This window comes from Lathyrus oleraceus, chromosome 7 (assembly GCF_024323335.1).
Source record: "Lathyrus oleraceus cultivar Zhongwan6 chromosome 7, CAAS_Psat_ZW6_1.0, whole genome shotgun sequence".
NCBI classification, from domain to species: Eukaryota; Viridiplantae; Streptophyta; class Magnoliopsida; order Fabales; family Fabaceae; genus Lathyrus; species Lathyrus oleraceus.
This window is the reverse complement of record NC_066585.1, coordinates 258,757,476-258,763,475: the sequence shown is the minus strand read 5'-3', so window position 1 is coordinate 258,763,475 and position 6,000 is coordinate 258,757,476. Positions and strand designations below refer to the sequence as shown.

At 39.2% G+C, this 6,000-nt stretch overlaps 1 pseudogene; it reads right to left on the bottom strand.

The window, feature by feature from the left end:
- Window positions 1-1,891: 1,891 nt before the first annotated feature.
- On the bottom strand, window positions 1,892-1,991 carry LOC127109129 (uncharacterized; annotated as a pseudogene).
- Window positions 1,992-6,000: the final 4,009 nt, after the last annotated feature.

Here is a 6,000-nt window from a genome sequence, read left to right as displayed (position 1 = left end):
TTTCCAATTTTCTTTTTGCGCTTTTGCTTATTTTTCTTTTCCAGCAACTTAACATTGTTTATTTATTTATTTCTTTTGCAAGTTCTACATTCTTTTTCCCTTGCAATTTACCTTTCTCTTTTTAGCATTTAGATATTTTTCGCATAATAGTTTCTACACCGGAAACTATTGTGCAACTTTTTATCGGATCTAACCTTACGTTAGATTCTAGTTTTATTTCCTTGGTTTAATTTATTGTTTAATTGAAGATTCCAAGAACAAATCCTACCGGCTTGTGGTGGAGTGTTCAAGACTATTGTATTACGCATTCAGGTTCTTTAATCATTATTTAATGTTTTGTTTTATTATTTATTTATATTGTCTGCCTGGAATGAGTCTGTTTATGCATGATATGTATTCTTGTTTATTTAGCATGTCTGGCTAATTCGCCTAGATATCGGTATGTAAAGTAAGCAGAATAAGGGATCAAGACTGAGTCGGTCTATTTAAACTTAAAATTAAAATCAATCTTTTTACGGTCTCAACTTACAGGTTTAATAACAAGATTTTTTACAAAAGTAAAGGACATAAAGAAGTTAAAATCAATAGAGCGAGAGTTTGAGGTTTTAACTGGACAGTGTAAGTTAGGCATTAATTCTAGATCAGAGCGAGAGCAAGTTTTAGAGTTAATTAAATTCTGACCTTTTCCAAAAAGTATTTTTAAAGATTGAATGTGAGGACGAGAGTTAAGCATTTGGATTTAATTATATAACCTAAGTCAACAGAGCGAGAGTTTGAGATAAGGGTGTTTAAAACGGTCAGTGTTTTCTTAAGAAGAGTTTCTGCAACTTTATTGCTTTCAAAATATGGTTTTTGACTTAATTATAAGTGACAGCTACATTAATATAAAATCATGGTTTATTCAACAGAGCGAGAGTTTGAGATAAAACCTTTAACCAATAAAGTTAACCGAAACGATTTATTTTAAAACCAAGAAACCGACAAAGACTTGATTCCCTAGTTTTGACGAACTACATACCGATATCCGTTTTATTAATATTTAATCTAGATCTTAGTTTAGCCTTTAGTTTTTCCCCAAACAATCAAACATTTTTCACCTTAGCTTTACGTAGTAACCTTAGATAACGGTATATCGATTCATAAGTCCCTGTGGGATCGATATCTTTTAAAACTACGCGATAGAACTGTGCACTTGCAGTTTGTATCCCATTCTCGACTCACACAGTCGAGCGATCAAGTTTTTGGCGCCGTTGCCGGGGACTTTTATTTAATCGATATCGTAACTCTTCCGTTACGCTGTAGAGACTAAGGTTTCTCTTTCTTCTATTCTTTCTTTCGTTGATTTGTATGCCACGCACTCGCTCACAAGGCGAACCGCTCTATTTACGAATCAACGATATCGAGCTATATCTCCGAGTCTTACGACGAATTCGGGAATATCGTGCTGAAAACAATCTCCCTCCTATCGAATTTCCTGATCTCAAAGATCTTCTTCTTTCACCCGAGATGGCAGAACCAGCTCGTGCTCTTAGAGATTACGCCGCTCCATCGCAAGATGAGCCGCATTCAAGTATTGCTCCGCCCGCAATCGAAGCAAACAACTTCGAACTTAAACCTTCGCTGTTGCAGGCTGTGCAACAGAACCAATTCTCTGGAAATCCTACCGAGGATCCAAACCTTCATTTATCCGTATTTGTCCAATACGCCGATACTGTTAAAGCTAATGGTGTCACTTCAGAGGCAATTCGACTTCGTCTTTTTCCTTTCTCATTAAGAGATAGCGCTAGAAGATGGCTTCAATCTCTCCCTTCCAACTCAGTCACCACATGGAACGAGTTGAAGAAAGTTTTTCTTGCCCGATACTTTCCGCCAAGCAAAACAGCTATGTTAAGAGCCCAGATAAACGGATTTAAACAGAAAGACAACGAGTCTCTTTTCGAAGCATGGGAAAGATACAAAGACATGATGAGACTTTGCCCACACCATGGTTTGGAAGACTGGTTAGTAATTCACACATTTTATAATGGTCTCTTATACAACACAAGGTTAACAATAGACGCCGCTGCAGGTGGTGCATTAATGAACAAACCTTATGCTGATGCTTACCAGCTTATCGAGAGCATGGCCCAAAACCACTATCAGTGGGGAACCGAACGAACAACGGTGGAAAAACCTCAAACGAAAACTGGCATGTACGAGATAAGTAACCTTGATCACGTTAACGTAAAAGTGGATGCTTTGGTCCAGAAAATTGAAAGTTTAAACGTATCACCCCCAGCCGCCGTGGTTGCTATAACTCAGAATTGCGAGGTCTGTGGAATCCAAGGTCACACTCCTGCGGAATGTCAACTCTTGACTGGAATCCAAGCAGAGCAAGTGAACTATGCTCAAGGAAGCCCCTATTCGAACACCTATAACTCAAATTGGAAGAACCATCCAAACTTTTCATATAAGAGTAATAATGCTTTGTACGCACCTGGACAGTCTCCAAATCAAGCCCCATCTATACCTCCGGGATATCAGAAACCGAACCCATCCATGCCTAACAATAATACCCCTAGAAAATCCAACTTGGAAATCATGATGGAAAACTTTATAGCTTCCCAACAACAAACCAATAAAGATTTCTTAAACCAGAATGTACACACTGGCGAACAACTTAAACAACTAGCAAGCAAAGTAGATGCCTTGGCTACCCATAACAAAATGCTGGAAACACAAATATCACAAGTAGCTCAACAACAAGCACCTACTGCTGCCCCAACTGGTACATTCCCTGGACAGCCCCAACCTAATCCGAGAAGCCAAGCTCATGCAATTATATTAAGAAGTGGAACGGAAGTGGAAGGACCGTCTGATCCAAGGATAGAAAACCAAAACCCTAAGAAATCAACTGAGGAAAGTGAACCTAAGGAAAAGGAAGAGAGTAATAAGGAAACCCTAGAAAAGAACAAACCTTATGTACCTCCACCACCTTACAAACCACCTATACCTTACCCTCAAAGGCTTGTTAAAACCAAAGATGCGGGCCAATTTAGAAAATTTGTTGATCTCCTTAAACAATTAAACGTTACAATTCCGTTCACCGAAGCTATTACGCAGATGCCCTCATATGCTAAATTCTTAAAAGAAATCCTTTCTAATAAGAGGAAACTTGAGGATAGCGAAACCGTTACACTCCCTGCCGAATGTAGCGCAATAATCCAAAACATGCCTCCTAAACTCAAGGATCCGGGTAGTTTCTCTATACCCTGTCACATAGGAAAATTTGTCATCGACAAAGCTTTATGCGATTTAGGAGCCGGAATTAGCGTTATGCCTTTATCCATATGTAAGAAACTGGAAATGGGAGAATTAAGACCGACCAAAATGTCTGTGCAACTAGCAGATCGTTCCATCAAATATCCTGTAGGAATCCTTGAAAACGTTCCCGTACGCATAGGTCAGTTTTACATTCCCACTGATTTTACAATTATGGACATTAGAGAAGATGATATTACACCCATTATACTGGGAAGACCATTCTTAGCAACTGCCGGTGCAATCATAGACGTAAAATGAGGACGACTCACCTTCGAAGTAGGTGAAGAGAAAATTGAATTCATTCTTTCCCAATTCTTGAAAGCACCTGCAATAGAAGATACATGTTACTTCATGGATATCATCGATGAATGCATAAAAGAAGCAGAGTTAGGAGAAGACAAATCATCAGACTATCTTTTAGAAGACAAACCTAACCAATGTTTAGCAATAACACCGGACCCTACGCAATGTCTTAACAAACCAACCCCTGACCTGAAAACACTTCCCAAAAATCTGAGATATGAATTCCTAGACTTAGAACTTGAACGACCTGTGATAGTTAATGCAGATCTAGGAAGACTCGAAACAGAAAAACTCCTACATATCTTAAGGAAGTACCCCACCGCACTAGGATACCACATCACCGATCTTAAAGGAATAAGCCCTTCTATTTGTATGCACCGCATCATGTTAGAAGAAGACTGTAAAACCTCTAGGGAACACCAGAGAAGACTAAATCCGATCCTGAGTGAGGTAGTAAAGAAAGAAATAACCAAGTTATTGGAAGCAGGTATTATATATCCTATATCTGATAGCAAATGGGTTAGCCCTGTACACGTTGTACCAAAGAAAGGAGGCATAACCGTTATTGAAAACGAAAAAGGAGAAACTATAACTAAACGAATCGAATCGGGGTGGAGAATGTGCATTGATTATAGGAAACTAAACAAAGCAACCCGAAAAGATCATTTCCCTTTACCATTCATTGACCAAATGTTAGAACGATTAGCAAAACATTCACATTTCTGTTATCTAGACGGTTATTCAGGCTTCTTTCAAATACCAATTCACCCTGATGACCAAGAAAAGACAACGTTCACGTGCCCTTTTGGTACCTTCGCTTATAGACGAATGCCGTTTGGTCTGTGTAATGCCCCTGCAACCTTTCAAAGATGCATGATGGCAATATTCGCCGATTTTCTCGAAAACATCATGGAAGTATTTATGGATGACTTTTCTGTATACGGACAAAGTTTCGAGGAATGCCTTGAAAACCTAGAAAGAGTCCTTGAGCGATGTGTAAAAGTAAACTTAGTACTTAACTGGGAGAAGTGCCACTTTATGGTACAAGAAGGAATCGTTTTAGGACACATCATCTCGAACAGAGGAATTGAAGTAGACAAAGCCAAAATAGAGGTAATCGAAAATCTTCAACCCCCAAGAACCGTGAGAGAAGTACGAAGCTTTTTAGGACACGCCGGTTTTTACCGACGATTCATCAAAGACTTCTCTAAGATAACTAAACCTTTAACCGGACTATTGATGAAAGATGCCGAATTCATATTCGACGATAACTGTTTAAAAGCATTTCAAACACTTAAACAAGCATTGATCTCCGCACCCATAATGTAGACACCAGACTGGAATGAACCATTCGAAATAATGTGCGATGCCAGTGATTATGCTGTAGGTGCTGTTTTAGGACAACAAAAGGATAAAAAGCTTCACGTAATATATTACGCAAGCAGAACCCTGGATGAAGCGCAAATGAATTACGCCACTACCGAGAAAGAACTCCTAGCAGTGGTATTTGCGCTAGATAAATTTCGTTCTTACTTGGTCGGAGCTAAAATAATAGTCTACACTGATCACGCTGCTATCAGGTACCTTTTAACAAAAAAAGACGCTAAACCTAGACTCCTAAGATGGATCTTGTTGCTACAAGAATTCGACTTAGAAATCAAGGACAAGAAAGGAACTGAAAACGTAGTAGCAGACCATCTCTCTAGACTTGAGAACCTTGAACCGGAAAGAACATCAATTAATGATGATTTCTCGTATGACAAACTTATAGCTACTTTGGAAGAGAAAAACTCCGACATGCAAGTAGAAACCACCTTAGCTATATCCGTCACACCATGGTACGCTGATCTAGTCAATTATTTAGCTGCCGGAATAGTTCCACCTACTTTATCTTACCAGCAGAAGAAACGATTCTTCTACGACATAAAACACTATTACTGGGATGATCCCTTACTTTTCAAAAGAGGCCCCGATGGTATTTTCCGTCGATGCATACCCGAAGAAGAAGTAGAAAATATAATCCAACACTGTCACTCCGCTCCTTATGGTGGACACACAAGTACATCCAAGACCTGCTCTAAAATCCTACAAGCCGCTTTTATTGGCCAACTATATGGAAGGACGTACATGCGGCTATTAAGGAGTGTGACAGATGTCAACGCACGGGAAACATATCTAGACGTGACGAGATGCCACAAAAAGGTATTTTGGAAGTAGAGATTTTCGACGTGTGGGGGATAGACTTCATGGGACCCTTTCCATCCTCTTTCGGTAACAAATACATACTCGTGGCAGTTGACTACGTATCAAAATGGATCGAAGCTGTAGCATCCCCAACAAATGACACCCGAGTAGTAACTAGACTCTTTAAGAATATAATATTTCCGAGATTTG